Here is a 22,502-nt window from a genome sequence, read left to right as displayed (position 1 = left end):
TAGCCTGGCCAACACAGTGAAAACCCATCTCTACTAAAAATACAAAAATTAGCTGGGTGTGGTGGCGCATGCCTGTAATCCCAGCTACTTGGGAGGCTGAGGCACGAGAATCACTTGAACCCAGGAGATGGAGGTTGCGGTGAGCCGAGATCGCGCTACTGCACTCCAGCCTGGGTGACAGAGTGAGACTCCGTCTCTCTCTCTCTCTCTCACACATACACAAAAAAAAAAAGAAAGAAAAGAAAAGGAAAGGGGTCCTGATCCAGACCCCAAGAGAGACTTCTTGGACCTCACACAAGAAAGAATTCCAGGAGAGTCCATAAAGAGAAAGAAGGTTTATTAAGAAAGCAAAGGAGGCTGGGTGCGGTGGCTCACGCCTGGAACCCCAGCACTTTCGGAGGCCGAGGCGGGCGGGCCACCGGATGTCAGGAGTTCGAGATCAGCCTGGCCAACATAGTGAAACCCTGTCTCTACTAAAATATAAAAAAGTAACCGGGCTTGGTAGCATGAGGCAGGGAAATCGCTTGAACCCAGGAGGCGGAGGTTGCAGTGAGCCAAGATCATGCCACTGCACTCCAGCCCGGTGACAGAGCAAGACTCTGTCTCGGAAAAAAAAAAAAAAAAAAAAAAAAAAGAAACCCCATTTGTATTAAAAAATACAAAAATTAGCCGGGCATGGTGGTGTGTTCTTGTAATCCCAGCTTCTAGGGAGGCTGAGACAGGAGAATTGCTTACCAGCTTCTAGGAAGGCTGAGGCAGGACAATTGCTTGAAACCAGGAGGCGGAGGTTGCAGTGAGCAGAGACGCGCCATTGCATTCCAGCCTGGGCAACAGAGTGATACTCCGTCTCAAAAGGAAAAAAAGGAAGTAAAAGAATGGCTACTCCATAGGCAGAGTGTGGTGGCATGCGCTGCTCAACTGATTATGCTAATAGTTACTTCTTGATTATATGCTAAACAAGGGGTAGATTATTCAGGAGTTTTCTGGGAAAGGGGTGGGCAATTCCTGGGACTGAGGGTTCCTCCCCTTTTCAGACTACATAACGCAACTTTCTGACATTGCCTCGGCATCTGTAAACGGTCATGGCAATGGTGGGAGTGTCTTTTAGCATGCTAATGCATTATAATTAGCATATAATAAGCAATGAGGATGACCAGAGGTCACTCTCGTCACCATTTTGGTTTTGGTGGGTTTTGGCATGTTTCTTTAGCACAACGTTTATCAGCAAGGTCTTTGTAACCTCTGTCATACCCCGATCTCCAGTTTTACCCTGTGAGTAAGAATGCCCAACCTCCTGGGTATACAGCCCAATAGGTCTCAGCCTTACTTTACTCAGTCCCTATTCAAGATGGAGTCACTCTGGTTCAAATGCCTCTGACAGTAAAGGTTAAGAAATCCTTCTTGGCCGGGCGCTGTGGCTCACGCCTGTAATCCCAGCGCTTTGGGAAGCCGGGGTGAGCAGATCACCTGAGGTCAGGAGTTTGAGATCAGCCGGGCTAACATGGTAAAACTCCGTTTCTACTAAAAATACAAAAAATTAGCCGGGTGTGGTGGCGTGCACCTGTAATCTCAGCTACTTGGGAGGCTGAGGCAGGAGAATCGCTTGAACCCGGGCGGTGGAGGTTGCAGTGAGCCGAGATTGCGCCATTGCACTCCAGCTTGGGCAACAAAAGTGAAACTCCATCTCAAAAAAATAAATTAAAAAAAAAAAAAGGCTGGGCGCGGTGGCTCACACCTGTAATCTCAGCACTTTGGGAGGCTGAGGTGGGTGGATCATGAGGTCAGGAGATCGAGACCATCCTGGCTAACACGGTGAAACCCCGTCTCTACTAAGAATACAAAAAATTAGCCGAGCGTGGTGGCAGGCGCCTGTAGTCCCAGCTACTCGGGAGGCTGAGGCAGGAGAACGTCGTGGACCCGGGAGGTGGAGCTTGCAGTCAGCCAAGATTGCGCCACTGCACTCCAGCCTGGGCGATAGAGCGAGACTCCATCTCAAAAAAAAAAAAAAAAAGAAAAGGAAAAAGAAATCCTTGCTGGGCAAGGTGGCTCACACTTGTATTCCCAGCACTTTGGGAGGTGGAGGTGGGAGGATCACTTGAGTCCAGGAGTTCAAGACCAGCCCTGACAACATAGCAAGACCCAGTCTCTACAAAAAATGAGAAAATTAGCCCGGCATGATGGCATGCACCTGTTGTCCCAGCTACTCAGGAGGCTGAGGTGGGAGGATCCCTTGAGCTCAGGAGGTTGAGTCTGCAGTGAACTATGATCGCTCCATTATACTCCATCCTGGGTAACAGAGGGAGACCCTGTCTCAAAAAAAAAAAAAAAGATAAGGAAGAAAAAGAAATCTTTCTTAACCTTTTTGTGCTTCAGAAAATGTTCACTACAAAAAAATACCCATTCTCATGTCACTTAAATGACTCAGGGTTGCCTCCCTTGTTTACTGTGGCAAGGTCAAACACAGTCCTTCTGAATTCCCATTCTTTGCCTCATAAATGATTACAGAGCTGCTTGTCTCCATTGACCAGTTGGAAAAAATGCTTATTAACCAAACTTGGGTTAAGCTTCTTTCCTTTCCCCAGGCTCCTTACTTTAACCCACTCTCAGCTTGAACTAGCATATTGTCTCATGTGTCCATGTGTAGAGACTACCAAACAGGCTTTGTGTGAGCAACAAGGCTGTTTATTTCACCTGGGTGCAGGCAGGCTGAGTCCGAAAAGAGAGTCAACAAAGGGTGGTGGGATTATCATTGGTTCTTATAGGTTTTGGGATAGGCGGTGGAGTTAAAAGCAATGTTTTGGGGGCAGGCGGTGGATCTCACAAAGTACATTCTCAAGGGTGGGGAGAATTACAAAGAAACTTCTTAAGGGTGGGGGAGATTATAAAATAATCTTCTTAAGGGTGGGGGAGATTACAAAGTACATTGATCAGTTAGGGTGGGGCAGAAACAAATCACAATGGTGGAATGTCATCAGTTAAGGCTATTTTCACTTCTGTGGATCTTCAGTTGCTTCAGGCCATCTGGCTGTATATGTGCAGGTCACTGGGGATATGATGGCTTGGCTTGGGCTCAGAGCCTGACACACACAACCCCTGAGAACAGGTTGGCCTCAAGATAAAACATTCTCTAATCTACTATCTGATCAAGCCACCCCTTCATCCTACCTCCCATATTCGGTTGTTTCTAGCCTTGTTTACCTGCCTTTGGGGAGGGTGGGGGGTGGGGGAATCCTCTTTTTCCCTAACCATTGAAACATCTGCGGATTTTTTGGTCAGAGTGATCTCACTATTGCAATAGTCTCCCTCTGCTATTGCACAGTTCCTTCTCTCCCACCTCTCTCACTTCTTGCAGTAATCCTTTCTAATAAGTATCCTTATTAGTCTGGATTTGTTTTCTTATTTGCCAGAATCAAACAAACTTCAGATAACGTTCCTGGCCCAAAAGCCCTTTAACTTTCAGCAAGCCACCTAACTTTTCTTAGATTCTGTTCTTTCATATATAACTTGGGGATACGTTTCAGGACTCTTGTGAGGATTAGAGATGTAAAACCCTGAAAACATGGTGGCTAGTCAATTAATAGCAGTCATCGCTCTTGTTGTTATGAGTCTAGAGTGGTATATCAGAGTTAACATCGCTCTTGTTGTGAGTCTAGAGTGGTATATCAGAGTTAACATCGCTCTTGTTGTTGTGAGTCTAGAGTGGTATATCAGAGTTAACATCGCTCTTGTTGTTGTGAGTCTAGAGTGGTATATCAGAGTTAACATCGCTCTTGTTGTTGTGAGTCTAGAGTGGTATATCAGAGTTAACATCGCTCTTGTTGTTGTGAGTCTAGAGTGGTATATCAGAGTTAACATCGCTCTTGTTGTTGTGAGTCTAGAGTGGTATATCAGAGTTAACATCGCTCTTGTTGTTGTGAGTCTAGAGTGGTATATCAGAGTTAACATCGCTCTTGTTGTTGTGAGTCTAGAGTGGTATATCAGAGTTAATTTGTGAAAGGCCTTGCAGGCCAGACAGAGAAACTTGTCATAATCACTGCTGTATCTTCAACATCTGTCCAGTGCTTTGCACGCGCAGAGTATCCAACCAACAAGTATTGAGAGTGAATAACTTTATCTCACTGACAGTGAGGAGCTGTGAGAATGATGGCTGGTTTAAAAAAGGCAGGTTGGTCACCGTCGACGTTCAATGGCCTTTTCCTACTAAAATTCTCATCTCCTGGCTCTCCACACCTGCCACCCTGATGGCCCCTGTGCTGCGTTTGATGCCGCCTCTCCTGGAGAATGGCCATGGTGATCATTCCTGTCATCCTCTGAAATCAAAAGAGAGAATGTGGGGCACTTTCTTAAAAGCCTGAAGGGAATGTAGACACTCCGACATCTGGTAAGGGAGACGCTCTCCATCGCTTCCCCCGGGGGCGTCACCGCCCCCTGATGCCCCGCCCTCCCCACGACTCAAGTTCCTCCCACTTAGCTCGGTGCTAGGGGCGCATTTCCCCGGCTTGCCTCTGCTCCTTTGCGCACGCGCGCCGCTTCCCAAGTGGCAGGCGCGGGGAGGGCCGCGTTGCGTCATCGGGGCGCGCGCCTCAGAGAGCGCTGTGGTTGCCGGAAGTTGAGCGGCGGTAAGTGAGCCGCGGCGGGCGAGGGTGTAGTGGGGTCTTGCTGGGCCGGTTTTGGAGGCCTGGAGTCAAGGGGCGAGCTCGCCAGGGAGGGCGAGGGTCACAGCAAGTCTCAGGATCCTCCTATGCCAGCTTCTGGGTGGTCCTTTCTCCTCCAGGGACTCACTGATTCCGGCTGTCGCCCTTCGTCTGTAGCCGCGTCCCCTCAGACTGGTTCATTCCGGGGTCTTCTTACTTGGAAGCTCGTGCCGATTTCCTAAGTCAGCCCCTCCTGTCCTCTTGGTAGGCAGTGCTCAGAATCTTCAGTGTTGGAACACGGGAGATGGGACATTTGGATTCCCAGCCTGGCTGTGTCTGGATTTGCTGTCTCTGGCACGTTCCTTCCCCATCTAAGCTGCTTTTCCCTCATCTGCAAAATGGGAATGATAATCCGCCATTTGTTAAGTGAGGAGGTTAAATAAGTTTACTTTCTGAGAAAGAAGATTCTCGATTCCTTGGTTACAGGGTTAGAACCTAATGCACAGTAAGAATCAATCCGGTAAGGTAAATGTAGGTGTTAGAACATTTGTCAGAAATAGAGTCAAACTTTTAATTTTATCGAAATGAATTTTATAAGTACAGTACTAACGTACATGATGTTGGAGAAGTACAAGCCAAACCGTGTGTGTGTGTGTACGTGCGTGCAGTTTCCTGATTTTTAAACACTGGCGACTGATGCCATTTTTTTAAAAATTGGCAAGTAATTCTGGGTTTTAAAAACATTGGCAACTCAGTTTTTACAAAACCCTGTTCAACTGTAACCAGTCATATCTGTGGCTGTCAGTTTGGGACCTCTGGATCCCAGACTCCCTTTTTCATTGACTACTTAGATTTTTTTCTCTGACACCTCTGCCCACTGGCCAGATTTCTTCAGTGACAGAAAGCTTTCTACTTCTGGTTGCTCCTGTTTGGTCCTCCCCCAGTTCTGACTCTTAGGTTGAGCTGAAAGCAGCTACTCGGTGATCTTAGCTCACTGTTCCTCCTTCAGGCTCTTGGAATCACCCCTGCATTTAATTGCCCTATACATCATTGAAAGCTACTAGTTTGTCTTCCTCTTCTCACCTTTTCTTCTCTAGGCTAAGCATATTTAATGTATTTGCTCATAGTAAACTTAACAGTGACAGCAAATTTTGTCATGTTTTGTTATATCCCCAGCATATAGAGCAATGCCTAGCATATTATATATGCTCAATAAATATTTGTTGGATGAATGAATAAAACATTCATTGCCTGTTATGTGCCTGGCATTATTGTGGGCACTGGTGATCTATCAGTAAAATAAGAAGAAAAAGAACCCTGTTTCATGGCACCTTCTAATAATAGAGGCGGTGGTGGCATTGTCAGTAAGGGTTGGTAGGTGTTTCCGATTCTGAAACGTACAGGGTCATGGGATGGAGAGTAATTGGGGGGAAGCATAAAAGCTAGCTAGTCAGGGATGGCTTCCCTGAGGAAGTGACCTAACACTTGAATAAAGAAAAGTCCAGTCTTGGAGTGGCTCATGTTGCTAAACTGCTCTCCCATCCCCCAACGCTGCTCCAGTCTTGTTAAGCTGCTTGCAGGTGTGTCTCACCTATAGCCCTTTGCTTCTGCTGCTTCGAACATCTCCCCTTCCCCTTCCATTTATCTTGGCCAACTCCTTCCTGCCCTCGTGTGACATGATTTTGAAATCCTTTAAGAGCTGAGTACTGGACTTTCCATTACTCAACCACAGGTTCCCTTTTTTGTTCCCAGCCAGCATCTCATTATAGAGAATAAACATTTATTGAGCTTCAGCTATGTGTCTGGCACTGTGCTGCAAGCTGGGAATACAAAAATGAGTAAGATACACATCCCTGTCCTCAAAGAGTTTACTTTTTTTTTAAGTCAAGGAGATAGCAATGGTATGGCATGAAGCTATTGCGGAGGTTTGGTAGAGGAAGACTTAGGGTAAGCATAAGTCAGGCAGACTCATCAGAGAAGGTTTCAGTGAGGAGGTGCTGCTTTAGTCAAGACCTGAAGGATGAACGAGATTTGACAGGTGAAGAGTGGTTTGAAGTGAGATGAGCAAAGGGCTAGAGGTGAGAATGCATGGCCTGCTTGTGGTTCACCGGAGTGGCAGTGTGGAGGTGTAGGTTGAGAGGTGACTGGAAAGGTAAGCACCAGCCACATCGTGAAGGGCCCTGTGGACAATAGCATGTTAAGCGCACATAGACTTTGGGATCCAAGATAGCTGCATACTGATATTGCCATTGCCACTGAACTAGTTTTGTGACCCTGGGCAAGTCACTTCCTTTCTAAGCTTCAGTTTCCTCATCTCTAAGAAGGGGAAATAAAAACTGAATGAGGTGATATGGTGTTGCTCACTTGGCACTGGTAGATGATAAATACTCAATAAACAGTAGTCATTAATATTGCCAGGCCCAGAAGTTTGGACTCTAAAATGTGGGGGTGGGGGCGGGGATGGAGAGCAGGACACTGAAGATTTTAAAACAGATGCGACATCCTCTCATCTGTTTTAAATTACCCAGGCAGCAATGTGGTGATTACACTGGACAGAAGAAGACAAGCAGGGGACCAGTTGGTTATAGTTGCAGTGATCCAGGTGACAGGATGAAGATCTGGATGAAGGCAGTGACAGTGGAGATGGAGAGGAGTGGGAGGAGTTGAGAGATTAAGGAGGTGGAATTTGCTCTGGACTTGGTAACTGATAGGATGAAACAGAGGAAGGGGACAAGAATCAGGATCCTGATGGCGGGAGGGCAGAAATGAATTTGCTGTGTGGAATTGAGCAGTAACAAAATTATTTGACTAGTGTCTCTAATTGATTAACCCTGACCTCTGATTTTATTTGGAAGTCAGTTTGCCTCTGTCGTCCACTTCTACCCATGGAAATGATGTTCACTAATGTCTTCCAGTCCTCTTTTTTTTTTTTTTTTTTTTCTTTTTTTTGAGATGGAGTCTCCCTCTGTCGCCCAGGCTGGGGTGCAGTGGCACAATCTCGGCTCAATGCAAGCTCTGCCTCCTGAGTTCACGCCATTCTCCTGCCTCAGCCTCCCCAGTAGCTGGGACTACAGGTGCCCGCCACCATGCCCAGCTAATTTTTTTTTTTTTTTTTTTTTAGTAGAGATGGGGTTTCACTGTGCTAGCCAGGATGGTCTCGGTCTCCTGACCTTGTGATCTGCCCGCCTCTGCCTCCCAAAGTGCTGAGATTACAGGCGTGAGCCACCGCTTCCTCTCCTCTTTCTATCTCCTGATCTCCCCACCCTTCTCCGGTGTGATTAAGGCCTGATTGTATAATCAAGGGAGAATAAATACTGGAGGTGCTGCTCTGTTAATTGGTAGTCAATAGGTGTTGAATAGACTGAGGAACAGCCTATTCACTCCATCTCAGACCGGCTTCAGAATGATCACTTTTGGGATTTCCTCACACCTTCATCCCAGTTACCATCCTTGAACTTGCTCCGGTTTGTCAGCCTCTCTTTGAGTGTGTGGTACAGAAAGGAAATCCTCTTTCCTTGAGGACTCTAACCATGCAGAGCAAGACTGCACTTTTCTTGTGGTAACCTAAAGCCCTGCCAGCTCCATTATAGACACATTGTGCTTTTGACACTATTACACTAGTGTGCCACCAAATAGGCCCTCAGCATGGCTCAGCCCTCCCCATATTCTCAGGCAGCTCTCTTGTCCATTTCCCTTTATTGTCTTCCTCATATTAATTCCTCTCCTCAACCTCCTGCCTTGACTTTTGCTCCACTAAGTTGCAGCCATCAATTAAGGCATCTCAGCTTCCTCTTCTATCCTTTACCAACTGATCTTTAGCTGACCCTATCCTTTTGCCTTTTATTCTAATTCTGTGAAAGAAATGGTGTTTTAAGACTAAGTCCTCTATTTGTGCTTGAGATCCCATCTCCTGCTTTGCCTCAAGGACGGGGTTCCATCATTTGTTCATTTTCTTTCCTGTTTCATCAACCCTTCTCATTTAAATATTCTCTGTTTACTCTCATTTTGGAAAAAACAAAAACCCTCCGATTAACCTATGCTGCACCCTGTCACGCCTCTTTTACCCAGCCACCTTTCTTGGAAGAGTTATCTAGAGTTGCTACCTGTACTTCCCTAAGTCATCACTAAAATCCTGCTCTCATCCCACCACTCCTCAAAGTCATCAGACCTCGACATTGCCAGAATACCTGACCACTTTTCCTTCCTTATCTTTCTTGGCACATCTGACATTGCTGACCTTGCCCCTCACTTAGGAAAACCCAGTCCTACTTTGTATTATCTCTCTGGCCATTTGCCTCTCAATTTCCATTGTGGGCTCCTTTCTTCCCCTTTGTCCCTCACATGCCAGTTTTTGCCAAGACTCTGCCCTCTACTATATTCTTTTCAACCGCAGCTTCAAACTTGTTTATATGCTCATGACCCCTGTTCTGTATCATGATCCCGAATCTCTCCTGAGTGCTACCCTCAAACTCAAACAAGTCTAAAACTAAGCTCCTCATCTTCCGTTTGAACCTGCCGTTCTTTCTCCATTCTTGAATCTTGCCAATTCCCCTCCTTCCATTTAGTCACCCAAAACAGAACCCTGAGAGTCATCTCAGACTCTTCCTCTGGTACTATCCCTCCTTTCCATCTTCCAAGTCCAGGTAGTCATCAGAGTTCTACAGATTCGACTTTGTTGCTATCTCCTGACACACATCTCCTCCATTTCCTCCCTTGCTCCCTCAGTTCAGGCTCCCCTCCCTTCCTGCCTGTCTTTCTGCACAGCCTCCCAGCTGGTTGCCCTGCCTCAACAGTCTGGTCCTCACTGCTGTGGATTGCCTTTACTAAAATAGAGATCTATGCAGAAATACAGTTGCATAGCTTTTCACATAAGGCTCTTCATGATATGGCCTTTGCCTGGTTTTATGGCATGGTCCATCTACTCTGCCCCATGTGCCTCTCCTTGCTGCCATACAGAACTCTATCAGGGGAACCCGCCCCCAATATTTCAACGTACGTTCTTTCTATTTTCCATAAGTGTCAGCTGGCTGAGAAATAAAGAGAAAGAGTACAAAGAGAGGAATTTTACAGCTGGGCCCCTGGGGGTGACATCACATATTGGTAGGACTGTGATGCCCACCTGAGCCACAAAACCAGCAGGTTTTTATTAAGGACTTCAAAAGGGGAGGGGGTGTGCGAACAGGGAGTGGGTCACAAAGATCACATGCTTCTGAGGAAACAGGACAAGGACAAAATCAGAAACTCCTGAGAAGGGTCTGTGTTCAGCAGTGTATGTGTTGTCTTGATAAACATCTTAAACAACAGAAAACGGTTCGAGAGCAGAGAACTGGTCTGACCTCAAATTTACCAGGGCGGGGTTTCCCAATCCTAGTAAGCCTGAGGGTACTGCAAGGAGACCAGGGCATATTTCAGTCCTTATCTCAACTGCATAAGACAGACACTCCCAGAGCGGCCCTTTATAGACCCCGCCCCCCCAGGAATGCATTCCTTTCCCAGGGTCTTAATTATTAATATTTCTTGCTAGGAAAAGAATTTAGTGATATCTTCCCTACTTGGACGTCCATTTATAGGCTCTCTGCAAGAAGAAAAATATGGCTGTATTCTGCCCGACCCTGTAGGCAGTCAGACCTTATGGTTGTCTTCCCTTGTTCCCTGAAAATCACTGTTATTCTGTTCTTTTTCAAGGTGCACTGATTTCTTATGTTTAAACACACATGTTTTACATTCAATTTGTACAGTTAATACAATAGTGGTCCTGAGGTGACTTACATTCTCAGCTTACAAAGATAACAGGATTAAGAGATTAAAGACAGGCATAAGAAATTATAAAAGTGTTAATTTTTAGAACTGATAAATGTCCATATTAAAATGAAATCTTCACAATTTATGTTCAGAGGTTGAAGTAAAGACAGGCATAAGAAATTATAAAAGTATTATTTGGGAACTGATATATGTCCATATTAAAATGAAATCTTCACAATTTATGTTTCTCTGCCGTGGCTCCAGCTGGTCCCTCCGTTTGGGGTCCCTGACTTCCTGCAACAGAACTCATTTGTATTTTCTCAAACATACCGTCCTGGTTTGTTCATTCATTGTTTCAGTCATCAACAAGTATTTACTGGGCACCTATGAGGTGCTAAGACTGGTGTTAGAAAAACAGTGATGAATGGGGAAAATGAGAAGCTGGCACGGTTCCTTTCTCATAGAATTTTTATTTATTCATTCATTGTTTCAGTCATCAACAAGTATTTATTGGGCACCTATGAGGTGCTAAGTCAGGTGCTAGAAAAACAATGATGAATGGGGGAAAATGAGAAGCTGACATGGTTCCTTTCTCATAGATTTTTTTATTCTACTGAGGAGGATAACTGCATATGTGCTATGAAGGTAAGGTAGTTGGTGCTCTTTGAGGACTAGAATACAGGAGGATCGACCTAATCCGGAGCTGAGGGAGTCAGGAAAGGCTTCCCTCAGAAGTGATGATTGAGCTGTGATTTGAAGTGAGCAAAGAAATTCACTAGATGATGGGTATGTGGAGGTGGCCAAGAAAATTCTAAGCTTATGCAGAGGCCATGGGGTGTTTCTGTAGTTGACGATGTGGAGCTGAGTCAGCTTCCTTCCTTTGCCTGGAGAGTCCCCACTCCCTACCTCTAGCCTCCTCATCCAGGGGTCCTTGCATGGGGCTAGTGCTGCCATCTAACCCCCCCTTTCTCAACCATCAGGGGCGGGTTTAGAAGTTTGTGGAGCTGTTTTATTTTGCTTTGTTTTGTGACATTGACCAGAGGGTATTACTGCATTTATTGAGAGAGAGCCAGAGATGCTCAACATTCTGCAGTGTGCAGGGATAGCTCTAAACAAAAAAGAATTGTCCCATCCAGCATGCCAGTAGGGCCCCTGTTGAGAATCTACTTGGATGTTCTTAAAACCTTGGCTTAAGGGTTTCTATAGGATATTCTTAAAACCTTGGCTTGGCTGGGTGTGGTGGCTCACGCCCGTAATCCCAGCACCTTGGGAGGCCGAGGCGGGCGGATCACAAGGTCAGGAGTTTGAGACCAACCTGACCAACATAGTGAAACCCTGTCTCTACTAAAAATACAAAAATTAGCCAGGCATGGTGGTGGGTGCCTATAATCCCAGCTACTCAGGAGGCTAAGGCAGGAGAATCGCTTGAACCCGGGAGGCAGAGGTTGCAGTGAAGCCAAAATTGCGCCACCTCCCTCCAGCCTGGGTGACAGAGCAAGACTCTGTCTCAAGACTCCGTCTCAAAAAACAAAAAATAAAAAGCAAACAAACAAACAAACAAAAAAACCCACCTTGGCTTAAGGGTTTCTATAGGAAACACTGTTGCCTCATCAGTCTAATTTAGATGTCCCTCCTCCTATAACATTCTGTACAAACACCAGGCTATACTGTATTTGTTTTACCTCCAAATTGCTATACTCCGATTCCTCTTCTGTTTTGCTGTTTTGGCTTCAAAATTGTTAGATCTTTAAAGGTGGGGACCATAGTTTTTTTTTGCCATTGAACCCTGAAATGTAGCACAGGGACAAGTATGTAACATAACTGTTTATTGAAGAAATAACTAATGGAAACCCTAATTTCTTTTCTTTTCTTTTCTTTTTTTTTTTTTTTTTTTGAGACAGAGTCTTGCTCTGTCACCCAGGCTGGAGTGCAATAGTGCTATCTCAGCTCACTGCAACCTCCGCCTGCCGGGTTCAAGCAGTTCTCAAGCTTCAGCCTTCCAAGTAGCTGGGATTACAGGCGCCTGCCACCATGCCCAGCCTTTTTTTTGTATTTTTAGTAGAGATGGGGTTTTGCCATGTTGGCCAGGCATGTTATTGGTAAACAATATGATGTTAGTCCTGCTTTTTGAGTGTCTCCTATGGGCCAGATGTATGCATTTTCTAGTTGAATCTTCACACTAATTCTGCACGGTAGGTGGTATCCCTGTCTAACAGAAGAGGAAACAGACTCGGAGAAGTTGAATGACTTGTCTAAGGTGGTGTGGCTAGAAAGTAGCAGAGACAGGATTTGAACTCAGGTCTCTCGGGCTCATGAACCTATGCCCTTTCCAGTCTAGCAGACCATCTGCCTTGTCCAGTTGTTTTCTTGAACTTAGATTTAGGGCCCTAGATTTACCTCTATGAAATTTCAAATCTTGTTAAAATAGGCCTGCCATTCCAGATGGTCGGAATTTTTTTTTATCCTGAATTTTAGTCACTTGTATTGCCTGTTTCTTCTTGTGTCATGAAATAGATAAGCAAATCTATATCATTATCCAAGTTATTGGTAAAATATGGTAATAAGAATACTTTATTGAATATATTTATTTGCCTATTCCGCCTGCTCTTAGCCCCAGCACAGGGTTCAGTGCACATGAAATACTTAGTAAATGTTGATAAATATTCATTTCATGTGGATAAATAAAATAAATTGGACAGGCCCAGAGACTAAGCCAAAGACCTACTGCTATTAGCTCTTTCTAATTAACACTAATTAATTCAGTAACCAAGATCCTTTGAATAAGATTATTTTACCAGTTCTTAATACCTCTAATTATGTCAGGATCCAATTCCTGTATCTTCACCTTGTCTACTGGGATTTCTAGAGCAGCCTTGTGAGAGACATTTCTGAGACCTGTATGTCCTGTGTCTATGATTCTTCCCTGATCAAGGTAGGAATGCAGTTACTCTGTCATGACTTTTTCTTAGAGAAACCATATTGGCCTCTTGTGATTACTTAGGGCTGCCTCATACAATTATGCAGGCTGTGCACTGCACAAGAGGCCACATCAAAGGGGGTTCCATTTATATCATAGGTATTGTGGGTGCATTTTTGTAATGACAGTGGCAGAGAAGGCTACTATGTCTTGAGCTAACCTAATCAGTATATTACAACATTTCTCTAACTAAAGGAAGTAAAATCTTGAAGCAGGGGTGTAATTTTCTGATTGTACAAAGGTGCTAAGTGGACTAGAGTGGCCCATATGGGCCTTTCCTGGGAGCAAAACTTCTGTCCAGTGGTCTTTAGAACGCATCTTTATTCTTATCTTTGAAAAATCAGGCCGGGTGTGGTGGCTCACGCCTATAATCCCAGTACTTTGGGAGGCTGAGGCAGGTTGATCGCCTGAGGTCAGGAGTTTGAAACCAGCATGGCCAATATAGTGAAACCCTATCTCTACTAAAAATACAAAAAATTAGCTGGGCGTAGTGGCAGGCGCCCGTAATCCCAGCTACTTGGGAGGCTGAGGCAGGAGAATCCCTTGAATGTAGGAGGCGGAGGTTGCAGTGAGCCGAGATCGTGCCATTACACTCTAACCTGGGCAAGAGCAAAACTCCATCTCGAAAAAAAAAGAAAAGAAAAAAAGAAAAATCAAACATTTTGAAAATCGGAAATCAGGCCTTTGCTTGGCCCAGTTTTTCAGTACTTCTCCCATTTCTCAGGATTCTTTAAAGATCACCAGAAATGAAAACCACAGAGATGTTATTATTTAGAAGCAAGCCTTAATAACTCAGCCAGCTTTTAGGAAACCATCATAGATTTTAGTTGTTGGTTGGCATAGGGCTCCACAGTGATTCAGACAAATCCAGGTGGCTGTCTCTCAGATGAACAGAGAAATGGGCAACAGTTGGTCAGTGGAGGTAACAAAAAGACTCAGAAGGAGGCACACTGCCCTCCATCTTCCTGGCAGTATTGCTTCCTCTCTCCTCTTTCCCACATTTTCTTAGCCGTCACTGTCCCTCCCATGTAGGCTTCTCAAACCCCATAATGCTGGTATCCAGTGCATCCATTCTCAAAAACTGAAGCTGATGGACACCAGATTGCATGTGAAGGTGAAGGATATTATAGCAGAAGGAAACCAAAATAAAAGAAAAACAGCTCCTGGAAGTAACCAATGAGAAGGACAGATAGAGTTTGAAGACTGTGGATGTGACTGCTTGTTCTCTGGTTGACCCACTGAAGAAGAAATCACACTGATTCAGAGTTGGCTCGGAGGTGAGGAGGACAACTCACCCATCATAGCAATTTTCCTAACTGCCAGTGTGATCAGCTGTTACCACAGAAATCACCTGAAAGCACAGTCACAAACCAATTTGGCTGACTTGATGACTTGATGTCTTGTGGAGATGTTAGTTTTGCTCAGGGACATCTTGACTCTAATGCAACTTTTAAAAGGAAGTGAGGTTTCTGTACCCAGCTGGTTTCCCTGTAGGAGTCCTGAGTTCTCATCTTCCGGTAGAGCCTACTCTTTCTTCTAAGTTTAGAACTTTTTTCCTTCTTTTGGAAGAGAAGGCTTTAAACCTCCCTCTTTAACAGCCTTGCAGATTGTTTCCGAAACTCATGAGGTTGCAGAAGCATCATTTGTCTATAAAATGTGCATTGGCTCCGTATGCCAAAGCAGCCCCTTCCCGACTTCTGGTGATCTCTACCTCCTTTTTACACATCAGCAGCTAAGAACATATGCTGTTTGTCAGCGGGACTTGGTCATGTGGTTTGGTGCTTATTTTAATGACTGCCAGAGCTTGCAGCCCTGCAGCTGGGAAAATGAGAATAGAAGCCTGCTCTGTGTGCTCCATTTTGGCCCAGAGAAGGCAGTTCAGGGCCAAATTGCAGTTATTCTGGCACTTCTGCTAAGTGAATGGCCCCACATGGGCTCAGAGAAATCGGACACTGAGTGCTCGCTGCCCTTTAGAATTTGTTCTTTTGGACTTCTTGATGACCTGTAGTGGGAGACTGACCATTTCCTTTTAATTAAGCCTCTGTTGTGATTGCAGAGCTCTTTTGAGGGAGGTAGGCTTTAAATGAGGCATGTTTCAGGCAGAGGAAATTTTCATAGTGAGCATGGGGAAGGGGAATCACATTAGTCAGGCATTGTTGGCTAATATGGGGCAGTGACAAGAAAAACTACCAGCAGCTACCATTTATTGACTGCTTGCTGTATGTCAGGCACTGTAGCAAGCACATCACAAACATTTAGCCCTCCCAGCAAGTTCTGGAGTAGGTATACCTGTCCTTATCTTACACCTGAGTAAATCCAGGTGCAGGGGGGTGAAGGAACCTGCCCTAACCTGCCCTAGGCTTCTCAGCCAATAGGAGGTGGAGGTGGAATCCACACTTGGGTTTATCTGACTAAAGACCAGATTCCTGACTGCATTACATTACCTCTCCTTTTAGCATCCTTTCCCTGAACCATTAAAAACTCTCCTGCTGTGGTGGACATGGGGGCTCATGCTGTAATCCTAGCACTTTGGGAGGCCAAGGCAGGTGGATCACCTGGGGTCAGGAGTTCGAGACCAGCCTGGCCAACAAAGCGAAACCCTACTAAAAATACAAAAATTAGCTGGGCGTGGTGGCACATGCCTGTAATCCCAGCTACGTGGGAGGCCAAGGCAGGAGAATCGCTTGAACCCGGTAGACGGAGGTTGCAGTGAGCCGAGATCACGCCATTGCACTCCAGCCTGGATGACAGAGCGAGACTCTGTCTCAAAGAAAAACAAACCAAAAAAACTCCCCTGCTCTCCTAAAGCAAACAGACAAAAAACTAAAACACACACAGAAAAATTAGAGTGTGATAATTTTTAGCATTGTCAGGCTGGTTTATGGAAACTAGAGGCCTGTGTGTCTAGCTTCCCCTAAAGACAGTTCTTTTTGTTTTTTTCTCTCCCTCTGTTTTTTATTTTTACAATTACTTCTTCACTTTAAAGTGAATTACTTTTTCATTTAAAAAATCCTGTATTTCTTCATTAAAAAATATTCTACATTTCTTCATTTAAAAAAATCCTATACTGGCTTGATTATTTGCTGTGTCCAATCCTAGAGGGAGAATGGTTGGGCAGTCTCACTCCAGGAAGCACTCCTGCTTCAATTAATTCTATAAGCAGCCAAGCCAAAATACTTCCATCCTTAGCTTCTTTAATCACAAAATGCCAGAAAACTTTATGGAAATGATTTCTCATTTAGCTCCTTATTTAGAGTAATGAATTGCTTTTTACCAAAGCTAAATTTAAGTAGGTCATCTGTTAACTGTTGGATGAATAAATGAAGGTTCTCTTTGTAGGACTGGTATAGTTTAAAGATAGGGATTTTGTTCTACTTTTTTATTTTATTTTATTTTTTGAGACGGGGTCTTGCTGTGTTGCCCAGGCTGGGATACAGTGGTGCAGTCATGGCTCACTGCAGCTTGGATTGCCTGGGCTCAGGCGATCCTCCTGTCTCAGCCTCCTGAGTAGTTGGGACCATAGGCGTGCACCACCACTCCATAATAATTTTTTTAAATTATTTGTGGAGATGAGGTCTTACTATGTTGCCTAGACTGGTCTTGTCTGGGCTCAAGTGATCATCCTGCTTTGGCCTCCCAAACTGCTAGGATTTCAAGTGTGAGCCACTGTGCCTGGCCTTTTTTTTTTTTTTTTTGAGATGGAGTCTCGCTCTATCGCCCAGGCTGGAGTGCAGGTGCGCAATCTTGGCTCACTGCAAGCTGCGCCTCCCGGGTTCACGCCATTCTCCTGCCTCAGCCTCCCGAGTAGCTGGGACTATAGGCGCCCGCCACCATGCCCAGCTAATTTTTTTTTTTTGTATTTTCAGTAGAGACGGGGTTTCACTGTGTTAGCCAGGATGGTCTTGATCTCCTGACCTCGTGATTTGCCCGCCTCGGTCTCCCAGAGTGCTGGGATTACAGGTGTGAGCCACCACGCCCGGCCTTTTTTTTTTTTTTAATTCCTTCCTGTGACAGGTTCTCACCCTGTCACGCATGCTGGAGTTCAGTGGTACAATCATGGCTCACTGCAGACTCGACCTCCTGGGTTCAAGTGATCCTCCCACCTCCCACCTCAGCCTCCCAAGTAGCTGGGACTACAGGCGCCTGGCAAATTTTTTTGTTGTTTGTAGAGATGGGGGCCCACTGTGTTGCCTAGGCTGGTCTTGAACTCCTGGGCTCAAGCAGTCCTCCTCCTTCAGCCTCCCAAAGTGTGGGGATTACAGGTGTGAGCCACCGCACCCGGCCCTATTTTACTTCTTTATTCATGGATAACATACATAAAGTGCACTGATAGCAAATGTTTAGCTTGTGGCTTTTTACATAGATATATGCCTTGTAACCACCACCCAGCTCAAGATATAGAATATTTCCATCTCCCCAGGAGCCTTCCTCGTGGCTTTCTCAGTCAGTAGCTCCACCTCACCCTGTAATCACCATTCTAACTTCTGTCAGGTTGATTGGTTTTGCCTGTTGAACAAAGTATAAAGCTGTATGTATCTGGGTGATAAAATTATTCTTACTATTTTATTTTGGAACAGTTTCAAACTTACAGAAATACTGTAAGAATAAGACAGAGACCTTCTATTTATCCATCTCCCAGAGACTCCCATTCAGTTTTTGTCTCAATAATGCCCTTTTATAGTGGAGCATCATCCCAGGATCACGCGTGGTCCCCAGCTGTCACGTCTTTGTGGTCTCTTTCAATCTGGGACAGCTCCTTGTCTCCCTTTGACTTTTAAGACCTTGGCACTTCTGAAGACTATAATCCTGGTCATTTTATAGAATGCTTTTCAACTTGGGTTTATCTGATGTTTCTTCCCATGAGATCCAGGTTGTGTATTTTCATCCAAACACCACAGATGCTGTGTTCTTTCCATGGCATTCTATCAGGTAGCCCACAGTGTCTGTTTGTCACGTTGCTGCTGGTGTTAACTTTAATCTCTTCATTAAAATGCTATATTAATGACCAGATATTGTCACTAGTAGCTACCAGAATGCTTTCAGAAAGAAACATTTATACTTGACTACTTTCATATGCAGTTGAGTAAGGTTTTATTTGCACTGATTTGTGCATGCATGTTTCCTGCCCGCTAAGGTCTTAGTCCTGAAAAAACAATAATAGGTTTAGAGACCTAAGTTATATGGCATATTGTCATATGTTCTTCATGATTCCTTACTCCATATTCTGTGGTAATTGGCTTCTGGGGTTTGTTCTCATAGTCATAGAAGTTTGGGTTATTTCTTGCTTTTGTTTCTTTTTGGGAGGATATCTATAGAAAGTTCCTTGTTTTTGTTTTGTGTTTTTTTTGTTTTTTCTTTTCTTTCTTTCTTTTCTTTTTTTTTTTTGAGACAGGGTCTGGCTCTGTCACCTAGGCTGGAGTGCAGTGGTGCCATCTTGCCATCTTGGCTTACTGCAGCCTTAATCTCCCAGGCTTAAGCGATCCTCCTCCTGAGTTTCCCAAGTAGCTGGGAACACAGGCGCATGCCACTGCCATGCCCAGCTAACTTTTAAAATATTTTTGGTAGAGATGGAATGTTGCCCATGTTGTCCAGGCTGGTCTCAAACTCCTGAGCTCAAGCTATCCTCCCGCCTGAGACCCCCAAAGTGCTGGGATTGCAGGTGTGAGCCACTGCACCCAACCTTTTTTTTTTTATTATTATTATTTTATTTTTAAGTTAATTTTTTCTAGAGATGGTGTCCTGCTATGTTGCCCAGGCTGGTCATGAACTCCTGCCCCCAAGCAGTCCTCCTGCCTCAGCCTTCCAAAGTGCTGGGATGCAGGTGTGAGCCACCGTGCCTGGCTGATAAAAGGTTTCTAAAATTTATCCTAGTAATGTTTGAGAGCCACTTACAAGGGACTAGGGACATTGAAAGGAATATGAGCCAGGATCTGTATTTGTAGAGTTTACAATCAAGTTTGGTGGAGGCAAACAGGTAAGCAAAGAGTTGAAAACCATACCAAATGTCTAGGTGGCTTAGAGGCAGGAGTGATTAAATATAGCTGCCAGGGGAGGAGTATGAGGCAAGTGAAGACAGGCGAGGCACCTCTGAGAAGGCTTTCCCGAGCAGGTCACCTCTGAACTGGCTTTTCAAAATGCCAGGCAGTCACAGAAGCAAGGTGAGGGAGAACAGGGAACGCTTTTCAGACAGAGGGGCTGTGGGTTCTAGGCCATGGGGGCCTGAGAGCTGCTGTTAAGGAGCATCAAGTCAGAGGTGAGGGGTGACAGGGCCGTGGGGTAGAACTAGAAAAGTTGGAAGGCAGCAGCGGGGGTCTGGGAGAAAGCACAAGGAAACCATCAGAGGTGTAGTCATATGCCTGCTTAGGATGTAGAATGCTGCTGATGCAGTCTTTCCGGAACGTTATGAGCCTTAATAAATATCAAATGAGCTTCGTCTTGGCTTAATGATGCTGAGAGATGTGTGAATGTTTTGAGTAGACTATATTTACCAGTTCATAAAGAAGTATTTGCAGCATTACAAGGTGCCTATTGCAGACCAGCAGATGTGGCCTTAGAATCTGGCCTTCGCCCTCAGCAGCCCTCACTGATCTTTACTGCCCTTTAAAAAGATTATGCCAAAAATATCAGTCTTCCTCAAAACAAAATACATTATTGGCACCTTCAAAGAATCAAAAGATAACAGGTTTGGAAGATCATTTAGTCCAGGAGTCAGCAAACTATAGCCTGTGGATCAAGTCCTGCCCGAGGCCTTTTTTTGTGCAGTCCAGGAGCTAAGAATGGTTTTTGCATTTTTTTAAGGGTTGTAAAAAAATAAAATACACAGCAGACTGTTTGAGGCCTGCAGTGCCTTAAAATATTTACTATCTGGCCTTCTTCAGGAAAAGCTTGCCAGACCCTGGTCTTGTCTGACTGCCTGATACAGCAATCCTTTGTGCAGTATTACATGGCAAATAATCATCCAATATATGCTTGAACACTTCTACTAATGGAGAACTCATTATCTCTCTGATCTATTTCCTGTTTGGACAATTCAAGCTATTAGTAATTTTTAAACTCTGCTGAAATTTATCTTACTATATAGCATCCATCCATTGGCCCTTTGTGGGAAAAGAGAGCTATTATTTCATTTCAACCTTTACTGAGTTCTTAATGTGATCCAGACACTGTGCACAGTCTTGAAGAAAGATGAGTAAGACATGGTTCTTGTTTCAAGGATCTCCCAGCTATGATTTCTTGGAACCAAAGCAGTTGAGCTGCTAGTCTTTTATCTCTCTCTTTGTCTTCTTGCCATTGGGTTAGGACTTTTTTCTTTAATTATTTTAGTTATTTCTGTATTGTTATTTTATACACATAATACAAACTTTAAGAGGCAAAAAAGGTCATGCAGTGAAAATAAGTCTCCCCACACTCCTCTCTCCTGACCCCCTAGCAGCTTTCTTGGGAGGCAACCGCCACTGCACATTTCCTGTGGGGATTTGATCTTAAAAAACAAAAGATTTAGATCCATTTGGACAGACACTTTTAATAAGTACTCATTCAGTGACATTTTCTGAGCTCCTACTTATGCTGAGTGTGACTGAGTTTTATTTTCATTAAAGTCTGAAATTTGCACCAAGTTTGGGTGGTAGACAGCCCCAGGGGGGTTGTATTGGTTAACCACACATGCTGCTATTTCAGTTTAATCTTGACTGAACTTCTTGGCTACTGCAGGCTTTCTTACACCGCTAGAGTTCTTGCTCATTACAGTGTTGAATCACTATCAAAACCTTTCCTGTTTAATTGGCAGTGACACAATCCCATCTTGTGTAACTCAGGATGTTTCACATCCTGAAATAGTTTGAAATAAAATTGAAACACACTTACATTGATGCCTATGTTAATTTCTTTCCTTGACTGTGTCTGAATATGATGTTGAAGTGTGATAGAAACAATCCTTTATCTTTCTAAGCTAAGCAGAGGCTGAAGTTTCACTTGCACTGTGCAGGGTTATACAGGCAAGCCTTACTTTTTCAGGAAGCAGGTGATGTTTGGATTTAGATTAGTGACACATGAATAACTCTACCTATGACTCACTTCCCCCCAAATTCCCCTCCGACCATTACTTCTTAAATCTTCCCTTCCAGCTTAAGCACTATAGTGATATGACATAGGTGTGTATGTTCCTAAGTGATACCTTTACCATAGATTGTCCTGTTTAGGTATTTCCAGAAGATTCCTCATCATACTTGATGTTGCTTAAGACTTTTCTGTTTTCAGCCTGTCAGGGAACAGTTTCAGCAGCTGAACATCAACTATATCCTCTTATGAAATAGGCCCTTGGGTTCTGTTCAGAATTTCCCTAAGGCCAAATAAGTCAGAAAATATTTGAAGGATGTGCCTCTTATGCAAATTACTTTTGTGCAATCATGGCTCACTGCAGCCTCAACCTCCTGGTGGGCTCAAGCTATCTTCCTACCTCAGCTTCCCGAGTTGTTGGGACTATAGGTGTGCCCTGCAATGCCCGGCAAATTTTTAAATTTTTTTTGTAGAAATGGGGTCTCACCGTGTTGCCCAGGCTGGTCTCAAACTCCTGGGCTCAAGCGATCCTCCTGCCTCAGCCTCCCAAAGAGTTAGGATTACGGGCATGGACCACTGCACTGGGCCTTTTTTTTTCTCTCTTTGTAAAAGTAGTTTATTTGTTCTGTTTACAAAGTACAGGGAAGGAATAAGGGCAATACCTGGAACCCCTTTGGTCGCACATCTTCCCAGTCTCTGCTTCTATAAATAACGTTTGTACAACAGCAAACTCATATTGTCCCCATGTGTTTTCTCACATCCTAGTAGCTGCAGTCTATAGTGTAGACTGGTTGGGAAATAGATGACTCATTCACAGGGTACGGCTCCCCTCCAATTAGTGTTCCAGCTCACTTTTGCTAATATTGAAACAGAAGTAACTAGTTGTTCTTAAAAACTCTCTCATGAACAAGTAGGTCATAGGCAAGTTATGTCTGCACAACTCCTAGAATTGTTTCAAATAACTTTATAGAAAGGCAGTGACTAAGGCCCTTTCCTCTTTCCCATCTTTCTAAGTCCCAGGCTGCCTTCAGCACCTGGACTGCCGCCTGGGTCCCCCACATCCCAGCGTGGTGATGGAGGAGGGGCAGGCCAGG

At 44.5% G+C, this 22,502-nt stretch overlaps 1 protein-coding gene across 4 annotated transcripts in view; it reads left to right on the top strand.

The window, feature by feature from the left end:
• The first annotated feature begins 4,513 nt into the window (after window positions 1-4,513).
• Window positions 4,514-22,502, top strand: part of ATG7 (autophagy related 7) — a 274,769-nt gene continuing 256,780 nt past the window's right edge. For 2 of the 4 annotated variants that reach the window (XM_054481312.2, XM_063661720.1), the window contains exon 1: window positions 4,547-4,619. The gene's annotated coding sequence lies outside the window, so the exon portion shown is untranslated. Of the gene's footprint in view, window positions 4,620-14,385; window positions 14,631-22,502 lie in introns of those variants that run through there. The other 2 variants (XM_054481308.2, XM_054481310.2) reach the window with 2 other exon arrangements.

This window comes from Pongo pygmaeus, chromosome 2, assembly GCF_028885625.2.
Source record: "Pongo pygmaeus isolate AG05252 chromosome 2, NHGRI_mPonPyg2-v2.0_pri, whole genome shotgun sequence".
NCBI lineage: Eukaryota > Metazoa > Chordata > Mammalia > Primates > Hominidae > Pongo > Pongo pygmaeus.
The sequence above is the reverse complement of the archived record's forward strand: the minus strand, read 5'-3'. Positions and strand labels throughout refer to the sequence as shown.